We start from the raw sequence: 22641 nt of genomic DNA, 5'->3' as shown, positions 1-22641 counted from the left end.
TGCAAGTGTATAGTGATCAGTAGTTAATGAGTGAAGTGTTGTGCTAAGTGTCTTGCCATTTAAGTGCCTTATTTTGTGCATTTCACTTAATTTTTGGTGACATGCAAAACCCTTTCTGCTGCCCTCATTGAGAGCGGATACCCATACATCCAGTCCCCTTCATTGCTTCCGGGTTACTGACTCCATGCAGAGCAGACACGCACAAACGTATGCACACACTCACTCGCTGATCTAATAACTCTTATTCAAACCGTAATTTTATAAGGAGGAATTAATGTGTCATTCATTCCACATTACATGTAATGGATGAGTTAGAAGATTTTGTAGGCCAACCAAAGGCCACCACTGATCAAGGACTCCTAAATGCCAGTAGTGTGGGAGCGTATGCACGCAGTGGTAACACCGTGGGAGAGGAGATCGCCAGGACGACACCACCCTCCTCCCCCTATCCACCACTCCTTCGCCCTCACTACCAGCCCGTCCCCTCCACCCAACCGACTACCACAGATTTCCTCCAACTTATCAAGTTTTTAGAATAACCTCGCCAGTATGAAGAAGAGAAAAGACGACGTGAAGATGAAGAAAGAAGAGAACAAAGAAGACGTGAAGATGAAGAAAGAAGAGAACAAAGAAAACGTGAAGATGAAGAAAGAAGAGAACAAAGAAGACGTGAAGAAGAAGACAGAAGAGCGCAAGAGGAATTATGCAGAAGAGAGGAAAACATGCGCAGAGATGAGGAAAATGCAAGATTTACTGCCCTTATCCAGGTGCTCTCTGCCCAACCCTTCCACTCAGAAAACCCCATACCAGATATAGAGATGGGTACCTCTTCCTCCAGTCAACCTTCTCTTCCCCACCACAAAAAGCGACTGCGCAAACACTGGCCCAGCTTAAGGCTGATGCAACATTCCAAATGTTTAGAGAATGGAGACGCCGGTGGGATGATTATGCCATTATGGTGGATCTTTTCAAGCTTCCTAGGGAGAAACAGATGATCCAGTTGCGGATGTGCCTAGCCCTTGAAACTCAACGCGTGTTGGAACACACCTTCCACAGATAAGTCTGTAGACGAAGTGTTGGATGCCCTGCAGTCTCACATAAAGGGTCTACGCAACGAAGTTCTTCGCCGTAGGGAATTGCTTAGCTGCAAGCAGATGGAAGGAGAATCTTTTGCTGACTTCTACGTAAGGCTTCAACGCATTGTAGTGAGTTGAAAGTGAGACTCAAAGGTTATCAGAATTTTCATTTTGTTAATTTTCTGTTTAAACAAAATTTTGGTTTTGCTGTACGTGAGGTGTGTCAGTATTTCATTCCACTGCTAACTGTGAACTGGTTCTTCCCCACAGGTGTAGAAGCTTGCCATTCAGGTGAGCTTCCTATTCAAGAGCTGGAAACTTTGAAAACTTGGACACCAAGTATTTTGTCTAACTTGATATACATAAACCTGAGACATTTAATTTCAAATGCTCTAGAGGAAAGTTCTTGAGCAAGTAATGGTTGTTTAAATAATGTGCACCAGTGATCCGTTTCATTAATTATTGAACCCTATTGACTTTTGTTTCATTTGTTTAATAAATAAGTATTTTATACAGAAGGATTTCACTTGTACAATAATACTCTCCTTGTTTTAAAAGAAGTCCTTTTTTTTATTTTTTTGTCGAGAGAAATTAAATTACTTTTCCACTCTGGTTTTCATGGCCAAAACTACCATTTAGCATCATACTGAAAATCTGATGAGACTCTTGGGCCAGTTTAATCCTGAAATCTAACCCAATACAGGCAGTCCCCGGGTTACGACAGGTTCGGCTTACGATGTTCCGAGGTTAAGGCACTTTTCAATTATATTTATGAGAAATTATTTCTAGGGTTACAACGCCTACAAATCTCATCTGGAATGTGGGAATCAGCTACATAATTGGAGCCCACCCTCCTTCCCTTTGCATGGATTTATTTTGAAGGGCATAATCAAACAGGGCTCTTTGCCAAGTTGTTCCTTTCTCTTCCCCCAAAAGTGGGCGGGGCATTGTTACCTAGCCAAAACAAAACAGAAAATTAGCACAAACAGTGAATTTCAGGATGTTAGTTGCCAGTGAGTGAAACTCTTAGCTATATAGTTATGGGGCAAGTATAATTAAAACTTTATTTTATCCTAAAAATGTCACATTTATTTATTTTTTACCAACAAGCAGTCCCGGTTATCGGAGGGGTTCTATTCCCAGGGGCGTGCCAATAAGTGGAAAACTGCCATTAACCCTTAAACGCCCAAGCGGCTATTTACCAAAGTTTCTCGTATGCCGGCGGTGTTCGGGAGTTACCGCCGAAGCGGAAATTTTTTTTTTTTTTTTTTTTTTTTTTTTTTTTTTAAATCACAGCACGCTTATTTTTCAAGATTAATAGTTCATTTTTGGCTCCATTTTTTTTTGTCTTTGCCTGAAGTTTATTATACAACCATCAGAAATGAAAAAAATATCATATATAAATATTGGGATATATGACAGCGGAAAAAAAAAAATTTCATGTATAATTGTATACAAATCGCACTGTGAGCAAAACGGTTAAAGCTGATGAGTTAATTTTTCTTCGTTGTATTGTACACTAAATTGCTATGATTTTGGTATATAACAAATTGTAAAACCATCAAAGCAACACAGAGAAAATTTTATCACAAAATGATTCCTGTTAGTAGAGTTTATTTATACTAGAAAAATGAGTAACAGGGATTTTTCATCGGCCGACACAGTTCGACACCACCAGAAAGTTTTTTTCAAAAATTCACCATAAATCGAAATATGTGCTAGAGTTTTCCGATTTGTTGCAAAATGAAGGTAAATGATTGAATATTAATAGAATGTAAGAGTTTTAGCTTACAATTGCATTTTTCGACCATTTCGGTCGAGTCAAAGTTGACCGAAGGTTGAAATTTTGGCACATCATGATTTATATGAAAATATTTCAAAACTGATAAAAGCTACAACCATGGGCTGTTTTTTGTTGTATTCTACATGAAATTGCACAAATTTTTATATATAAAACGATGTAACGACTAATATAAAACAGTGCAAACATTACGTCAAACTGAAAAAAGAATTTCTGATTTTTTTGTTTTTTCGGCAGTTACCGACCAGACGCAAGGAAAAAGTTTTTTTTTTTCAAAAAATTCACCATAAATCAAAATATTGTGCTAGAGACTTCCAATTTGTTGCAAATTGAAGGTCAATGATTGAATAGTACTAGAATGTAAGAGATTTAGCTTACATTTGCTTTTTTTTACCATTTCGGTCGAGTCAAAAGTTGACCGAAGGTTGAAAATTCGGCACTTATTGTGATTTATATGAAAATATTCAAAACTGATAACAGATACAACCATGGGTTGTTTTATTTATATTTTTCATAAAATTGCGCACATTTTCATATAAAAAAACTTTATGAAACAGCTAATATAAAATGGTGCAAACATTACAACAAACTGAAAAAAGAATTTCTGATTTTTTCTGGAGTTACAGCGTGGACATAAGGGAAAAGTTTTTTTTCAAAAATTCACCATAAATCGAAATATTGTGCTAGAGACTTCCAATTTATTGTAAAATGAAGGTAAATGACTGAATATTTCTAGAATGTAAGAGATTTAGCTTACAATTGCATTTTTTGACCATTTCGGTCTAGTCAAAGTTGACCAAAGGTTGTAAATTTTGTCACTTGTGATTTATATGAAAATATTTCAAAACTGATAAAAGCTACAACCATGGGTTGTTTTTTGTTGTATTCTACATGAAACTGTGCACATTTTTATAAAAAAAAACTTTATGTAATGGCTAATATAAAACAGTGCAAACATTACAACAAACTGATGAAAGAATTTCTGATTTTTTTGGCAGAGTTACCGTGCAGACGTAATTGGAAAAAGTTTTTTCAAAAAATTCACCATAAATCGAAATAGTTGTGCTAGAGACTTCCAATTTATTGCAAAATGAAGGTAAATGATTGAATATTACTAGAATGTAGGAGTTTTAGCTTATAATTGAGTTTTTTTACCATTTCGTCGAGTCAAAGTTGACCCAAAGGTTTGAAATTTGGCACTTATTGTGATTTATATGAAAATATTTCAAAACTGATAAAAGCTACAACCATGGGTTGTTTATTGTCGGCAAATGATTGAATATTACTAGAATATAAGAGTTTTAGCTTACAATTGCGTTTTTCGACCATTTCGATAGAGTCAAAGTTGACTGAAGGTTGAAATTTTGGCACTTATCGTTATTTATATGAAAATATTTCAAAACTGATAAAAGCTACAATCATGAGTATTTTATTGTTGTATTCTAAATGAAATTGCACACATTTTCATATATAATACTTCATGTAACGGCAAATTTAAAACGGTGCAAAAATTATGTCAAAGTGACGAAATAATTTTTGAGATGTGTCACTGATACTTTTTAGTGCGATAAGAAAGAAATTCGCGCTTGCGCGCCTGCGTAACGATTGTAAACAAAACAACGCCTTGATCCGTGAACTCCCAGCATCCCCCAAGGCGCGTGATTCAAAAGTTTTCGGCTGGTAGGCATATAAGTATTTTTCCCCGAATTTAAAAAAAAAACTTTTTTGAGTCAACGTATAATACGTCCAATCGGCATACAGGAGACATTTTGACTCGACGTTTAATACGTCCAATCGGCCATAAGGAGGGTTAAGCTAGCATTTAAATTAAATTACTGTAACTTTAATTTCATTTAAAAGTTGGCTTAATACTTAAGGAGCATGATTAGGGACATATTTAGTGTTCAAACTCTAGAAGTAAGCATTTATTAGGATATTTAAGAGACCATGCCAAACTTATGCAAAAATTTCCCTTGCGTGAGGGGATCTGGAATCTAACCTCACGTAAGTTTGGGGTAACAAGAACTATTTATAGAGCTGAATTATTACTGTTGGCTCGTAAGGGTAAACAAGACACTAGTTGATGAATAAACTCAATAATCAAAAGTTAAAACTCATCCTGAGATTCCAATGAATGTTACTAAATATGCATTCCAGTGGGAACGCACACTGCTGAAATTCATTTAAATAAATGTAAAACAACAAACAAGCTCCCACTGTCACCAGTATTTACCGGATGACGGCATGAACAAACTGAGCTTTCTGCTTACTGTTGTTCCTATTCTCCAGCTAGTGGTCAGAACTAGTCACCTACAAAATTTTGAATTCCAGCTGCTTTATAAGTGGTACTTATAGCAATGTAATTACTGGGTAAGTTACTTATACAAAATCATATGTTGCAAAGAATATCAGGTTAGAAAACAGAGATCCCACATGCCAGTAACAAGTTTCCCATGCAGAGCATAACCATCTGGATAATTCAAGGAACAATCATTAACAGAGTAAGATACTCGACTCACTTAGCTTAGCTTCTATCATAATGTAACATAAGTTTTAAACTCAAGTTTTTTTCCTTATACTTCCATTGCCCAACCACTTTTTAGAGAGCTTAACCTTATCTAATCTAGTGTTGGACTGTTTTTCTTTTGATATGTTCTTACATAACTAAAAATCTTATCTTCTTAAAAGCTCTGTATTTGAACTCATAAACAAAAGCTACAGCAAGGATTATCTAAAAACACACCTACACAAAATTCCACCTAGGCTGGAGTAATGTACATTACCACAACAATCTTTACAACTCTAATAGGTAATCAACTTACTCTAATTAAAAAACTGAAGCATAAATAAAACGTTTTATCAGATTATCCACAAAATGACAAGGTCTCTTTTAAACCATACAGCAGTTAAAGTCCACTCACCTTGAACGAGAACGTGCCATAACTCTACATAGTTAAGACAAACTCCTACAGTAACTGTTTTCTCGGGAAAAAAAGTGTTGCTTTCCATCACCTCCTTGGAGTCTTCCAACATTTGAATACAACTCAACAATAACTCCTTCCATGGTTATTTCATCAATTTCATCATTTTCCCAAATTTCCAATTTATTTCTCTTCTTTTCTTTATTTCCTAAACTTTTGTTAAGATCAGCTTCAACACTATCAAGGGCACTGAGGCCCTCTTCTTTGGTCTGTAACTGACCAGGATCTGGTGCATCCCCTATTGCCATTGCTGCAGCAGCTTCAAGAATATCAAGAGGTACAGGACGGACATGAAGTTTCTGTCCTAAATAAAGTTGGTTCATGATTTGTTTTTTGGCTTAGGGAAATGAGCTGGTTTTTTGCCTAACCAAACCACATGTAGCAGTAAGACTAACAACATAATCTCCTATCTCCTTGTGTTCAATTGGCCTGACATGAAAGAGACATGGTCGAGGGTTCTCCTCATCCTCAAGACCCTTGTCAAAGAATGTCTTAATATTATCACAGGTTATGCTTTTATTAAATTCAATGAATATATCTCCTCCATGGGGCTGGGAACGCCACCTTGCAATCCCTTTATTTCCCTTCAACTTGACTATGTATGCCGGTACAGTCCTTCCCATCTTAACCTCAAGTGCATAAACATTATCTAAAGTAATCCGAGCATGATCCTGTTCACCTGGCACTGGAATGATATGAGGTTTAACCTTCCTTTCCAGCCACAGTTGCAATATAGGCTAATTCTGTAAACTCCTAGAGTTTTATGTAAAACTGGAAGAACATAAAAGTTGAATATTTTACTTTTGTCAACTTTGTAACTTTCATCCATAGGGCACAAATTAACATATACATTTTTCTTAAAGAAAAACATATATACCTCACCTTCTTTGCTGCCAACGCTCCACATAGCTATGCCACAGCCTTTCATTAACTTAAGAATACGGCCAGTGACATGTTTCCCAAACGTGGGGTTTATCAAGCTATCCGCAATATCTTCCAAGGAAACAGGAACCAGTCCTTTTCTTATTTGTCAATTTAACATTAGGATAATTTTTTTGAAATGTTTTTACATTCATTTCCCTGATTCTTTATTAAGTATTTCTTCATTGGCTTTCGTTTTACTTCTGGTTTGCCTTTATCTTGCTGAACTATTGCTTCCATAGCTTTCAATGGAGACTGAACTTCAGGAAGAGCTATATGACTTGGCTTTTTCCCAAGCCAAACAGCTGAGGCTTGCATATTCACCTGGAATGCCCCAACTTTGACCGCAGATATTTCATATGCAAGCAAATTACTTGTACTTCATCCTCAATAATGCTGTCATCAAGGCTTTCATGGAGTTCTACACGTCACCATCAATCCATACCACCGAAAAGTCAAACAGTAACGTAAGTACTACAACCTTTTCCTTCAAAGCCACATTGAATGACACCATACCTATTTTGTAACTGAGCAAAACGCCCCCGTCTATGTTCCATAACAGGACTATTAGTCTTGATCAATTTTAAGGCCTTCTTGACACTGCCTTCTTGAGAGGATAAATCAGCTTTAGTGTTAATTAAATTAACTTCATTGTGCTCAATGGCTGACTGCCTCCAACAGGTAACTCGACTGGCATTTTGAGGAAAGTCTTTTACTTTCTGAGGACTTTTTCCCCATCCATGCTAAAGTAGCTTGCATTGTGACAGGGTAACCATTGATTATTTGATACTTTGTAGAACGAGCATACAGGTTAACTTGACGCTTCTTGTCTACCTGATGTAACATTTGATGTACGTCAGGAACAGTCCCATCAATAAAAAAATTTGCTCGTGAAAAGAAAACATAAGAGGGCTCAATTGTAATACTCTTAGTCTCTATTATGCCATATTCAGGAGTAGTTTTAACTATCATGCCAGTCATGTGGAGACCTATCTTATCATCCTCTGACTTATCAGATGATTCAGCAACTTCAAGGGCATGAAAATCTTCTGGCGCAACATTACGTACCTCAAGAAGTATTCTGTATAATAAGTCAGAAGAAACATAATGTTGGTATGTTTCCTCCCAAAGTGCTAGAGCAGCGTACATGACTTTCACTGTCGTTATTTACAGGATATACTAACATGCTCCAAATGCTAGCTCAAGATCTCCCTTTATTTCAAGCAAATAAATTACATTTAGAATGCAGTTTTATATCCTTTCATGTATAGATGCTTTTCGTTTAAATGAGATATCTATGGTGGTATTCCCTACTTCAGCTATAGCATAACCATAGTTATATGATATACTGGTTATTCTGCCCAAAACCAGAGTATACCTTTTATCACTGGTTGTGTTAAGAGCTTGAGGCACTGACCCACTGATGGTTCCATTATAATAACGCTTCTTAATAGCTTCCATATTTTTTGGTGGAATACCAAACCATACACATACTGCTCTCCACATCACATAGATATCAAAAACTAGGACAGGCTCCTTAAGGGGCACTTTCCATACTGTTAATGAGACACTTCTGTCATGAAAGAATTCATACTAGAGGCTTTCCATCCCTGTATATCTCCCCATCAACGTAAAACTTTTCTACACTGAAAATAACAACATCTAAAGAACTGTTGATGAGGCCATAATCATTGCTGGCTGCTAATAATAAACCCTTAACAATTGCAGGCCCTTTTTGTGTTGAAACAAGTAATGGCTCAGCAACAGTTCTAGTCCTATTCCTATTCCCTTTAGCACCTTCAGGAACAGAAAATAAAGTTCCCTGTGAACAATTCTCAGGACTGCTTAAGGGATACTGTACGTTCCCTCCAATTTGGCATAAAGAATTCCATTCATTGATCTCAATGATCTGGAATCTTTTTAGTAGCTGCTTATATTCATAAGGCATTTCCCCTACCCAAGCAAATTTTGCTAGCCACGTGGTTGAACTATTTTTATCAACAGGACAAGTGGGTATGTGGGGTTTTGGTCCTTCAAAATTCTCATTTGTAAGAAACTGTAAGCTAATAATAAATGCATGAATAAGGGGAGCATGATGCTCCACATTCAGCAAAGCTTCTCTGCAATCAACATTTTGCCCATAAAAAGACAAATCTCTGCTCTGTACCATTACACTATTTCGAGAATCACCAAATAGTAAAAGCTTATTAGCAAATACACTAGTCAACTTCCCAGTGTAATAAGAAACAGGCATATACACAACATTATACCTCTCAAGCTGTTGTTCAACAGCTTTGGTATTGTTCGCTATCCATTCAAAATATCAAACCAAATTACTTTCCTTTCAATTTATAAGCGCCATTGATGAACTTCATTAGAACTATATTTCCCAACATAAGAATAAAGATCTGGAGACGTTTTCCAATCCTGTCCTTGCAACCATGCCATGCAAAATATGCAAACCAAAGTACTTGTTTCCCTTTCAATTTATAAGGCCATGGATGAACTTCATTAGAACTATATTTCACAACATAGAATAAAGATCTGGAGACGTGTTCCAATCACTGTCTTCACCACTGCATGCAAAGTATGCAAATCTGTCTGTGATGCTCTATGTCCATTAATATACAATTTCTCAAAGCCAAACAATAGCAGCATTTTTCTGATCCAAGAAAAAAACTTTGTCCTTCCAAAATGCTCTTACTTTCCCACTAAAATAGTAAAGTCTCTCCTCCCCTAAGTATGTACTTTTTGAATAGGCCATTATTTTCTCTTTCAAAGGAGATTTATGTATACACAATTAACCATTAAAGACCTGATAAATGATTTTCTCTTTCAAAGGAGATTTATGTATACACAATTAAAACCATTAAAGACCTGATAAATGAAATGTACTTCAAATTGATTTTGATGAGAATATCTCAAGCCTATAACCCATGATAAAGACTGTGTGCGCTGCAAAGGACCTCCATCATGGCAATGATGACCTGAAAAGAAAGAGTATAATATTAGGTGGAACTCATACACAATTTACTTGAAAAAAATGTAAACATTTTTCTTCATATTCTATAGGGTTATGCATGACCTTCAGATAACCTTTGGACAAAATAGAATCACAATTTTTGGAAGTAAATTGTATTTTTCTTAACTATACAATCCTGAGGTCCTTTACATAAGGAATTACTTTCGGCGTATCTGGAATTACGGCTGTTAAATTCTTGAACAAGGTGGTTAAGGCAGTAACTACCGTGTGGCAGGTGGGTAGGCTAGCCTGCCCGGATATAAAAACTCCACTTTGCCTTTTGGCCCAGGTTCAGATTGAGGGGTGGCATGAGGTGGGCACGAATGTAAAGGACCTCAGGTTTGTAAAGTTAGGAAAAATACAATTTGCATACTTTCAAAAATTGTGATTTGTTCCTACATGATATACAAACCCTCAGAATTTACATAAGGAAGACTCACTGATTGGTGAGAGGAATATGAGCGAGCCTCTAGAACTGACTGGAGTTCTACACACCTAGGCTGCTACTCCTGGTCGTGAGCGAGGAGGAGTGCCCTGCCTCTGACAACTTGATCGGAGTATAGGAGCTGCATGATCAAGAGTCAGACTTATGGGCCTTTTCGAAATGAGTGAGGAAACGTAACTCATCCGAAAATGGGCTGTGAAGAATATTTAGAGTCGGAGGCATTAATGCAAAGTTCTGGGAAGGGTTTGGATTATTGCCAGTCTCCTTCCTCCCCTTGCTAGAGGAAGGAGCGGGATTGCTTCTATGATTCTGATAAGAAACATAAAAAAGGATGCTTTATGTATAAGCTTACCGCATCAATCGTCCGACCAGCCAGAGTAAGTTCGAGTCCTATCCACAACCTGAAGGAAGAGGAGTGGAAGGACGAGGTGGGGAAGGCGGAGAGGCCAGTCACTCTCGCATCCTTCTTACCTCTAGAACTGCACAACATAGGTGAGATCAACTTGTCCTCTTGAAGGAGCTGGGTAAGCAAACACAACCTGCAAGCATCCACCACCGGTCCAAGGAAATGAGGTTCCAAAGACCTGTGGGCAGGCCCGAAGGGAAAGATAAATATGGTCGCAATGAGATGTTATCTATCTTCCTGTCCAACATATTCTTCGGAGTGATGACAAGTACCCCTATCCACTGGGTCTATCCAACTGGCAGAGAAAAGTTCTCTCACGGTCTCATAATATTCCCCAGCGGATAAAGACACCGACACTCCATGGTGGGTGTCGATCCTTATGGGTACAGGAACACGCCAAAATGGCAAAGTAATGACTGATCTGGATCAACCAATACAAAGTCCACAGCGTAGCTCATGACGGTCTTCGACTATTCAACAGCTGCCGACTGACTGCGCTTGGTATGAGGCGAGTAGTCATGCATACAAGATGTAGTTACAAGACTCGCCTTTTGAAGGGTTATGCCGAGAAACCATACAAATCGTCTATCTTGTTTGCCACCAAAGTTGGGAGACGAGACGATGATTCTCTCAAGGCATGTGCCCATCAGACTACTATAGTCAATTGCCTTCTAGAGACCGAGGTCCCTGATTGCAAGACAGAAGTTCTCATAGTAGTTGAATCTCAACTAAGGAGAAACAATACTGTATGCCAGTGAAAGACTAAGGTGAATGGGGACCTACGTCTTCACAGGTGAATCGAGAGAAGTTAACTCTCAAGATTCTGAACATAGAAAAAGTCCCATCGATGACACCAACCAGTGAAGACGGCTTTAATCCCTGTTGTCTTACAGAGAAAACACTAAACCACTATTTCATTGCTGTTCGGTGAGAAGTTGGAGTTTGCAATGAAAGCGGAGCACCTTCCAGTAATGAAAACAGGGATTGTACTGCCTGAAGAACTGCTTCTCATGGGCTGGATCAGGGAGGACATTTCTATTACTTGGAAGTAGAGCTGGCAGGGCAGAGAACAAGCAAAGTCTTCCGTTATTCATCTACAATTCAGGGTGAACAAAGAATAATTGCACACTTACGAATTACAAGATGTATTTAGAAGACAAACTCAGATGTCTGAAGAAATCATTCTGCATCATCGCAGCGGCAGGTGCAATGAAGCGGGAGACTAGGCTACAGACTTCTGTTACCGTGAGGTAAACAGAAAGATGATAAAGAGTCTAGTGAGATATCTCAGTCTGAAATTCTCGCAACGGCAAAAGGCGATAGTCATATACGTATGCGAGAATTCCAGCCAACCAGAGACCTAAGTCTGTGATTGTCAGGCAGAGATTCCATTCAGTAGTCAATCATCGCAGAGGACGAGAGACAAAACCCGACTGAACTGTCTCGGAGAGCCAGCAGGACTTGCTGCGGCAGGCAGGGCTGGCAGGCAGCCCGGACACTGCTAGCTCTCACTCACTTCGTCATCATGAGTTGTAGGTAATCCATTTCCATGAAGAAATGGCATTCGGCTAGAAACATGAAGCACAAGAAAATACCCACAATGTTTCGGGAAGGTGAATGCAAACGCTGTGTTGTTGTTGTTGTTGTTGTAAACAATACCCCTAGTATCTCAAAATTGAAACCGGTAACTCTTGGGAGGCTTGCAAGGCAGTCCCGAGTTGTAGTTCAATTAAGAGAAGATACTCTTTGTCTCGGTCACATACCCGTAGAGTTAACTACAGTTATGTGCCTGCACCTCGCACAATTCTACTGATAATAGAAGTATGTCGCGAGAGAAATACACGTAGTATATTTGTAGGTTCCTGTACATAGACCTTCAGCCTAAATTCTCTTTCATTCGAGGAACAAGAATAAGGACTGGAAGCCAACCTTCATTCTCTAATGAAGAGAGCGAAGGTGAAGTTTTCCCAAAGGAAGACTTCTATGGTGATAACAGGATACCGAAGACACGGAATCCTACGGAGAACACTCAGCAGGATCCCTCCCATTCCAGTCGCAGCCATAGGAAGAGAAGGAATGGGGGAGGAAGACTGGACGCTCTCGCTCGCCTTGCCAGCGGAACTAGCAGTCGGAGAAGCGAGTTAAGGGCAGCCATCAACCTGCGGTGATGGCCGCTCCAAGTCTAGGGAAACGTTACCGTCTGGAGAAAACTTTTTCCCGAGGAGGGTTACAAAACTCATACTGTAGGCGAAACGTCTGCTGCCACCGTGACCGTCGTCTGGGTGAGGCTGAGCATGCACCTGACAGGAGAGAGCCGATACCGTCCACCGACGCGTCCCAGTCCTCGTCAAGGCCGAAACCTCTCAAGAGGACCGAAGGGGGAGGCCACACCGGTCTCTGCGTGTGTGGTCCAGTAGGACCGTCATGTGAACAGCGGTGATGGTCACTCCGTGAGTCTAGGAAAGCGTCATCACCCCCGCCAGCCCCCACAATCTCCTCCAACCACTTGAGCGTAAGATCTGTTTAGTCCCAAGACCGAACCAGGCCCGTGGCCTCCTAAGTGAGAGATCCCCCAAACACCAACACCACATGCCTTCTTCTACCTTTGTCCGATAGTAAGAAGTGCATTCATAACAGTCACTCCTGTTTGCCTTGTTCCTCCCGGTGTAGCCTGAGGAGGTTGAAGGGACAGGTGAGGGAGACCTGACGCGCCTACCGTGCCTACTAGCAGAAACAGTAGGCTGGGAGGACTGCAGGCGATCGCCAACCCGCGGTGGTGATCAAGATGCAGGTCTGGACCAGCGGTCTCCTTGTGGAGAAGCACTGGACCAAGGACGGTAGCGTCGGTCTCGTGCGTCAGGGGAGCTGCTACCAGTCGTGCGAGCCATCCGGTCGCAGTGGGAGCGACGGTCAGGTAACTGGGTCCTCTCGACGTGCCACAGTACCAGGTCCAGGCGAGGCTGGACCTGGTGACCAGGGGGGACCTCTTCCCAGCCTCGCCACGTGAACGGTCTGGTGGGAACATAACGCCAACACTGAACGATCGCTGGTCTGGCGAGTCACCTGAGCGACTCTTACCATCCTTCCGCTCCGTGCCTGGGTCCTGACGGTGAGCGTACTCAGCAGTCTGGACCTTGGCTGCATGGTCACCCGTAGGTGACCGTACACTCGGTGGCGCGAGTGAGCGAGCGGCCGGGACGGTTCCCGGTCCGGAGGTGGAACCTCTGGAGCCAGGAGCAGAGGTTCCAGCAGTAGCTGGTACCCTTACGGTCCCCGTCTTCTTCTTCCCTGGAGAAGGTGAGACGGGCCCCTTTCCTGGAGGAACGGAAGGACCAGCGGAAGACCAACCTGTCCCGTCAGACCCTTAGAAGTCTCTGTGCGAGACTTCTTGGGGGGGGGGGAGGGGGGGAGGGCACTTTCTTCTTCCTTGGCTGGGGGGCCTTGGAAGTCGAAGGGGAAGAGGCAGCAGAAGATGACAGAGAAGACGACGGCGAAGAAGATGACAGAGAAGACGACGACACCTTCCTCTTCTTCCTGGACTACTTCTTCGCCAGCTTACTCAGGACAACCAACAGGTCCTCCATCCAGGACAGAGTTGGGGCAGTTGCGGTAGCAACACGGCCCAACTGCACCTGTCCGGAGGGACCTGCGGGAGCAGCAGTGGAGAGAGTGCTTCCTCGAGGAGGGTTACAAAACTCTCGCCTGGCAGGCGAAGCGTCTGCTACCACCGAGACTGGTCGGCCGTCGTCTGGGTGGGACTGAGCGTGCACCTGACAGGAGACAGCCGATACCGTCCTCCGACTCTTCCAAGTCTTCATTGAGGCCAAAACCTCTCAAGAGGGCTGGATGGGCAGCCTCCACCGGTCTCTGCGTGCATGGCCCCGCGGGAACGTCACGTCAACCCTGGATACTGGACGATAGCTGCGAGAGCGATCACCGGTCTGGCAAAAGTCACCTGAGCTACTCTTACCAGACGGTTCCCGATCCGGAGGTGGAACCTCTGGAGCTGGGAGAGGAGGTACCAGCGGTGGCTGATACCTCCATGGTCCCTGTCTTCTGCTTCCCTGAGGAAGGAGGAACGGGAGGACCAGTGGAAGACCTGCCTGTCTCACCGGAGCAAGACAGACCCTTAGAAGTCCCGCCCCTGATGAGACTTCTTAGGGGGGGAAGACCACCTTCTCTTCTACGACAAAGCCTTAGGAGTCAAAGGGGTGGAGACATGATATGATACTCGAAGAGGAGGATGACGACACTTGAAGAGCTCTCTTCCTCTTCAATTCCTCAAAATTCTGCCAGATTTCTACCATCAGGAATAGATAAAATATCACAGGGCAGCGCAAAAGCTTTGTCCAGTGACGTAACTGCAGGGTAGTAGTGGTGGTAAATGAACATGATTATCAGCAAGGGATCAGTACCCACACTCGAGGATCGGTATCGCAACATGCTACGAGACACAGGTACAATTCCAAGGTTAGCATAACCAATACGAAGAGCTATCCAACCAATACTGCTGTAAACACAATCACCACTGTTAGTCTGTAAAATAAGGAAAAAATTACTAAACTAATAAGGATACTCCACTCGCATCCAAGGGCACCACCCTCTGAAGTCAGAGATCCCCCAAACACCAACACCACATGCCCCTTCTTCTACCTTTGTCCGATAGTAAGTGAAAGGATGAAGAAGAGAAATTACCATAAAAACAAAACAAGGACAAACCTTTGAAGTTCCCCTAGGTAATTCCCAACCGTAAGCGTTTCGGATGAATACATGTCTCGTTACAGGATCAATATCACTCACGTTAAATACATTCTCTCCCACGTTAAATTTACTACCTTGTCCTCACGTTAACGGGCAAAAGAATGTAAATAATATGTTGGCATACCTTTGCCGCCAACTCTTAACACAAGTAGAAAGGCAGCTATAAAGGCTATCACAAAAAGTGGGTTGTATATTATAAATTGAATTCAACATTTTTTTTTAATATCAAACACCGTACGGTGTATTATACATATTAATTTAAAAACAAAAAATAAACCAGAAAGATCCCCACGGGGAACAAAAAAGGATCAACGCCCAGTCAGCCAGAGCTCACCAAACACACATCTTCATCAGAAGACAGCTAAAAGCAAAGTGGAGTGTTTACATCCAGGCAGGCTAGCCTACCCGCCTGCCACACGGTAGTTACTGCCTAACCACCTTGTTCAAGAATTTAACAGCCGTAATTCCAGCTACGCCGAAAGTAATTCCTAATGTAAAGGACCAAAAGTTTGTATATCGTGTAGGAACAAAGAATTTTTTCTAAATGCAGTATTTGCAGTCTATTTTCTTATAGTCTTGGTAATTTAAAATGCCATCACATGGCCAACGGTTATGTTTTTACAAGCCTATCTTAAACTGAGAGGAAGGTCTTTTTTTGCTGAAGAGTAATCAAAGTGATTGTATATGACCCCACAATTATGTGCATAAATTATACTTAAAAATATTATGGAACCTCAGCTATCGTACATAATCCCTTCCAAAACCTCCGACGAAGTCCGAAACAATAATTCCTATAAGGAATAATGTGAATACAATTAATGCGTTCCAGAGCCCCACCAATATTTTTAAAAAAATACATTTTATAGGGAATAAACAGTATCACATACAGAAAACAACAAGATATAAATATAAATGAATAATGAAGTGAATAAGGAACATTTAACATCACTTATTTTATGGGAAGATTCTTGTTGGCATATGGAAGATACAGCAAGTGCGGTAAGAAGGTATCAGTTCGGCACGGGTCCTTTTTTGAAAAGTCGCATTTGCCCCTAGAAACAATTATTATACAGGTACTATCCTACTTACAACCAAGTTTGGTTCCGACCCACTGGTTGTAAGTCGGAATGGATGTAAGTCGAACCTTAGAAAGTGGCCAACATACTGGGTAGGGTATACTATGAAACTTTGCTATATAAGTGCCTACTTAGTACTGTAATGTAATGTAACAATCATTATTTCAATCTTTTTACCATAATGTACTTCTACTAATACATTTTAATCATTTATGTAATAGTATATTACGTACAATCAGGCATTGAGTTACAATGGGGCTAGGTTCTTGCATGCATGTCAGAAGTCGATTCTTACGTAAATTGGTTTGCAATTCAGTCTACAGTACAGTTAATACCAACCAAATGATGCTGCAGATAGGCAGGGTAACTCAAACTGATGCTGCCTGAGTGATGAGAGTTCTCATGCCTGAGTGATGAGAGTTCTCATGAGATGGCGCAGTGCCAAGTAACTCAATGGTCAACTGTCTGAAGTAAGGTTGTAAGTACGAGTGGTCGTATGTCGAGTAGGTTGTAAGTCGGATAGTACCTGTATTAATATTTTGTTTTACCAAGAAAACCCCACAGTGTGTTGTAAGGGATTTTGTTATGCCTCTAGCACCTAACACCATGGTATAATTTTTGTAAGGATATATGTTGCCAAATCCTGTGTGCTGATAATAAGGAAATCGGTGGTCCTGGTCATATTGTTGAGATCGACAAATCTAAATTTGGGAAATGGAAGTACAACCATGGCCGAAAGGTGGACGGATCTTGGGTGTTCAGTGGCATTGACCGACAGACACGTGAGACCTTTTTCAAGGTGGTTCCTGACCGTTCTGCCGAAACTCTGATCCCGGTGTTGCTTGATAACGTACTTCCAGAAACCACAATCGTATCTGATTGCTGGAAGTCGTACAGCAAAGTCCGGGATCATTATTCTGCGCATAATGTTGTGAACCAAAGCGTTAACTTCATTAGCCCGGACGACCTGAATGTACACACAAACACTATAGAATCGCAGTGGCGTGTTCTTAAATGAAGCGCGCTACCGAGACACGGTACGCAGAAAGAACTTTACGAAAGTTATTTTTTTTCTACATACTGTATCCAGAAGCGGTTATCTACAGATGCTCCGTGTCCATTTCGGCCGTTCCTGAAATTGATCAAACGTGTCTATCCGCTCAAAAGTTGCCCGACATCCCCCATCTCAGATTTGATTTCCCGGTCCGAAACAATAAGACCAGGACCTTCTACCAGCGAGGCACGTGATCCCCCACCCGTTTCAAAGAGGCTGAGACTGATGCCTTCATGTACCACTTCATGGTCGTAGGACAGCAGCGACTTTGAAATTTTAATAAGGTAAGTTGTATATATATTAACTTTTGTTATCCTAAACTAGTGTTTTCGGTTAGTTTGAAGCCAATACCGAAGCATGTGTTCGAACAGATCTATTGGCCCGACGGTGGGCACGTAGGAACATGCATGATGACGCAATCTGTATGTAAACTATCTTTTCAGTTAGTTAGAAGCCAGTACCGAAGCATGTGTTCGGACAGATCTATCGGCCCGACGGTGGGCACGACGGAACATGCATGATGTCGCAATTTGTATGTAAACTAGTGTTTCGGTTAGTTCGAAGCCTGTACCGAAGCACGTGTTCGAACAGTAAGGCCGTGGCAAACGAGTAAGGTGTTTAATGTTTCAGTTATGTGGGGATTTATAGCCTAGGCTAGTCGTGTTTTTTTGTATGTACTGTGGCTAATTCTCTGTAACCCCAGTGGCTAGCGCGCGCAGCGCAACATTACCTCTTGCCAGAACATACCGTGCTTGCCAAGAATCTTTAAATATGCGGATAAGGCGCGAAGCGCCGTTCCACCACGGCCTTACTGACAGCACACATAAACATAGGCTATTCACCGTTAACAACTAATTTATCAGTAATTCTGGTTAGTGGTAGCCTAGGCTAGTCTCGTTTACGTGTAAAGTAGCGGTTCAAAGTTATGTATGCAAAGTAAGGGGTCATAGCATCTAATTTAATTTCGGTTAGTGGTAGCCTAGGCTAGACGTTTTACATGTAGGCTAGTGGTTCAAAAGTTCTGCAAAGTAAGGGGTCCTAGACTAGCCTAGCCTACGTCAACCTTGAATGCAGAGTAAGGGGTCAAACTTTTGTATCAGGCTAAAGGGTTTGGGTCACAAAACAAAACGGGAATTGAGAGTTTCGGGCGCCGTGAAAGTCCGAAGCCGCTTCCCCCCACCCAAAAAACCCGGTTTCCCACTGGGTTCCCCTTTACCGTTTGATGTTTTATAGGGGGAAACACCAGTGACTACCAACCCTTATCACGGTGGACAGGTCTTATTCCCTCGACATTTAAATGGTGAAACAATAATACAATTACAACTCCAAGCATACCATTCAAAATATTGAAGTTTCGTCAACATAATGTGATATATGAAAGCCCCATACGAACTAAAATAAGCATGCGACGCTCTTTGTAAAATATGTTTCAAGGCAGTTTTGAAATCCAATATGGCGGCTACCGTGTGGATGTACAGGTTCTGATCAGTGACGACAACCATCTTTCCCAGCCTTCCCAGCACTCACTTGAACAATGTTAGCGTATATATGTAACGTTTATTGATCTTACTCAAGATTGCAGTTGTAATCAGCACAATAAAACAACATTTTGTTGCCTATATTACTGAAAGTAAGAAACTTTTTATTCCCCGGGTCATGGTTTGAACTGAATTCATTTTTACCTTGTAATCGGTGGTTTTTATCCTTACTGGCCATCACAACTGAAACTCCACAGTGCTTATTTGATTGTTATTATACACATTTTTGGTTCTCAATTCACTCCACATTGCACTTTAAACAAGTTGCTGTTCTGGTTAACGAGCGCGCACACAAACACAGTTATGAGCAGCAGACGACGCAACTGCAAATTTTTATTCCCTAAATTGTTTACTTTACTCGTTATTTAGTTCAACTTTACTCTGTTATTTAAAAATTTTAATTTATTTCATGTATATTATCCCTCTTTTGCAAAACCAAATTACCCCACCCCAAAAAATTACAGATATTTCTACAGTAGATACAATCCAATATTTCTATAACGTTTTCATACATCTTGGCTGCCGAAAACCATAGAGGAACGACTACGGATAAGTGGTTTTGTATATTTTTTTTTTTGCTTTTTTGTTTTTGCTAGCACTTTTCATTGATTTAAGTCTATATTAGTATTTTTAATTTCTTTAATAACTGTATGCCAGAAATAAATGTAACCTTTAATGTTTGCATGCTAAGAATGGCAAAATCATCGTTGCCACATTAGTGGAGGCTTCACACATACTCCGATTCATTATTATAAACTGTTTCCATGAATTCTAGTTGTCATAGTAATGCAATAATGATAAAATTGCTTTATATTTATGTATATATACTTCCAATACATAGCCTAACAATTTCACTAATTTCAACGTTTTTGTGTGTGTCTTATACCCAGTTTTGGAGGGTCAACACATACCGAATGCAGCAGAGAGAGAGAGAGAGAGAGAGAGAGAAAGGAAGTCCAAAACAAAGGAACGAAGATGGAAAAAGGGGGGTGGTGGTGGAGAGGGGGGGAGGGAGAGGGTAGGTGGAGCTTTTTACACGTGTTCGTATCCATTTCTGCATAATGGAGTTTTTGTCTCTTGGTACAAGGACAAATGTCGTTATTCTTTACGATTAGTGATTCACGATACCCTTATAAATTACGGCACTGGGTGTAATGCACTATAGCAAAATCTCGTTCTGATACGAGTGTTCTTTACAGAAATAGGTATTGCCCAAAAACGTGCTTTCACTGTCGCTGAAACCCATAGTAGGTGTGCTGCTTAGTTGTCAATCAAGTTTTTTGTAATCAAGTATTTCTTACAAGCTAGCTATTGAATAAATTTGTATTTATCTCTATCAAAACATATGCCCCTCAATGCTAACTTTCCTCTTTTAAACGACTTTCTGGTCATTGCAAATTCAGCCCCATAATTTCTTATGGTGCGAAAACAGAGGCCCAGGGACCGAAAAACGATTGCGTCACACTAAGGCGATAATCCGGCAGTAAAAAACATCTTCATATATCCAAAAAAGTAAATGAATAAAAGATATATATAGGCTATGTGCATTACGATTATAACAATTACATGAATAGCTGATAATCTGCATGAATAACTGGTAAACTGTTCTGCAAAAAAGTTGAGTAAAGCAATTATTTATAATAGGTACAAAAGCCAAGATGTCGTGACGTCATAATACAGGACTTAAACGAACGTTCTAATGCCAAAAAATAATTACTTAAATTTGAGTCAGAATCGAGATACTTTTTCAAGAACGAATATTTTCAAATTAATCACCATAAATATGTAAAATATTGATGTTTTACTATTTATTTAAAAAATTATCCAAGTGTACGCTTCGTCGTCGTCTTCTACCAAAACAGTTGTTTACTAACAAACAAGCCGGTTAGGGACAGTGTTCCAATTGTTTTGATGAAAGTGCCCCAGCGTCTGTGGGTGCAAGTGGTGTGCGGATTTATCGCAGGAAATGGGAAGTTTATTGACACAAGCGACTCCGTAAACATCGAGATGGCATCAATCTTCTAAATATTTCGAGTTGTAAGTAAAATGTTGATTCTGGTTACACCGGGTTTACTTCGTCAGGCGTTTTGGTGAGATTTGGACTGCCTTGTACCACCATTTCACTACCCTCTGTTTAAATCTTAAAATTTGGCCTTAATTTCTAACTTTCGAGAAAATACTTACTTCGAAAGGAGAGTAGAGGTCTTTAGCTCCGTTTCTTACCAACAAGAAGTCGCGACTGATGCCCATCTCCGATGTCAGGACGCGTTATAATGTACTTTTTCGGAGGGTGGCAAGCCTTGATTGTAGGTGGCCTGTTTGGCCTGCCGTGGTGTTTTACCCTAGCAATTAGTATGCTGTTACCCCTTTTCATTTCCAAATAGTATGCATTACCTATAGCTACATCTACTTTGATTTGATTTTTTCCCACGAAAATCGATCGTCTGCGGATCTGTAGTCGCTCCAGGCCTACATATGGCGTTAGGTATTGAATACCTAGTAGCCTATGATGAGACTCAGCGTTGCTAACCGTAATTTGGAGTCGTAATCATCCGTAATCATGCAATTTAACTACAACCATCATGGTATTTAACTGCCATGTAACGGTGTTACAGAGTCGAAGATTAAAGTATATATTAGGTAACGCATACAAGATAAGCTCATGCGGTCCGAGAATGAAAAGTTGCTTAGCACAAGCGGACTCGGCGGAGGCGTTTTAGCCACGCTGAGCCAACTACCCAGTTTCCTAGATCGAAGATTCACTTACAATATTCACCTGTTCATGTTTTATTATTATTTGTGTAAGTATATTTATCTAGGCACTAGTGTCACGTAACATCGAAGTTACTATACCTTGTAAATAAAGGAAGACGGAAGGAAAATACGTACTTGGTTTTCTCGTCCTGGTCTGGATTCGTACCAGGTTCAAGGTTAAAGGATTGTTACATTTTCTTTGCAACGGCACCTCAGTTGCTAGTGCAATGTGAGACATATGTGAGTAAAGGATAGGTGCTCTTTTCTATGTCATATTTATTAAGTTGCCGGTGTTTCGTACATCTCGATACATCTTGCAGCCTGAAATCGCTAAGTTATAATAGTAATTGTGTATAAGCAGCTACACATATTATACTTTTACTAACACCATATTAAAATTAAAATTACAGTAAGAACACAAGAGACATGCGAAAAGGTTTAAAATTTAAATTAATTAACATGTTTGAATTAAATACAGAGCATTGAAATAAAGCAGAGGGCCAACGCAACACAGGACGCCCACCACCACATAGCAGAGCGAAAAGTACCGAAGGTGACAATTACAGGTAGTTGGGGGTGGGGGTTGGATGTAACAACAGACCAGGGTGACCAGATTTTGAAATTTGAAATAAGAGACACCTAAATAGGAGAGGTAGTTTGAACATATATATATATATATATATATATATATATATATATATATATATATATATATATATATATATATATATACCTTTTCTGCCTCTGTAAAATTTTTTGCTGGGAATAATGATCTTATTCCTAACACTGCTGCAGCTGAGGCTGCT

At 40.5% G+C, this 22641-nt stretch overlaps 1 long non-coding RNA gene and 1 pseudogene across 1 annotated transcript in view; one reads left to right on the top strand and one right to left on the bottom strand.

Annotated features, from left to right (window-relative positions):
- The window catches only part of LOC135217421 (uncharacterized), a 293265-nt gene that overhangs the window by 76735 nt on the left and 193889 nt on the right, over nt 1-22641 (top strand). The gene's annotated exons all lie outside the window — the stretch shown is intronic.
- LOC135217227 (uncharacterized) lies at nt 5286-22063 on the bottom strand (annotated as a pseudogene).

This window comes from Macrobrachium nipponense, chromosome 7 (assembly GCF_015104395.2).
Source record: "Macrobrachium nipponense isolate FS-2020 chromosome 7, ASM1510439v2, whole genome shotgun sequence".
In the NCBI taxonomy this organism is placed as follows: Eukaryota; Metazoa; Arthropoda; class Malacostraca; order Decapoda; family Palaemonidae; genus Macrobrachium; species Macrobrachium nipponense.
The sequence above is the reverse complement of the archived record's forward strand: the minus strand, read 5'-3'. Positions and strand labels throughout refer to the sequence as shown.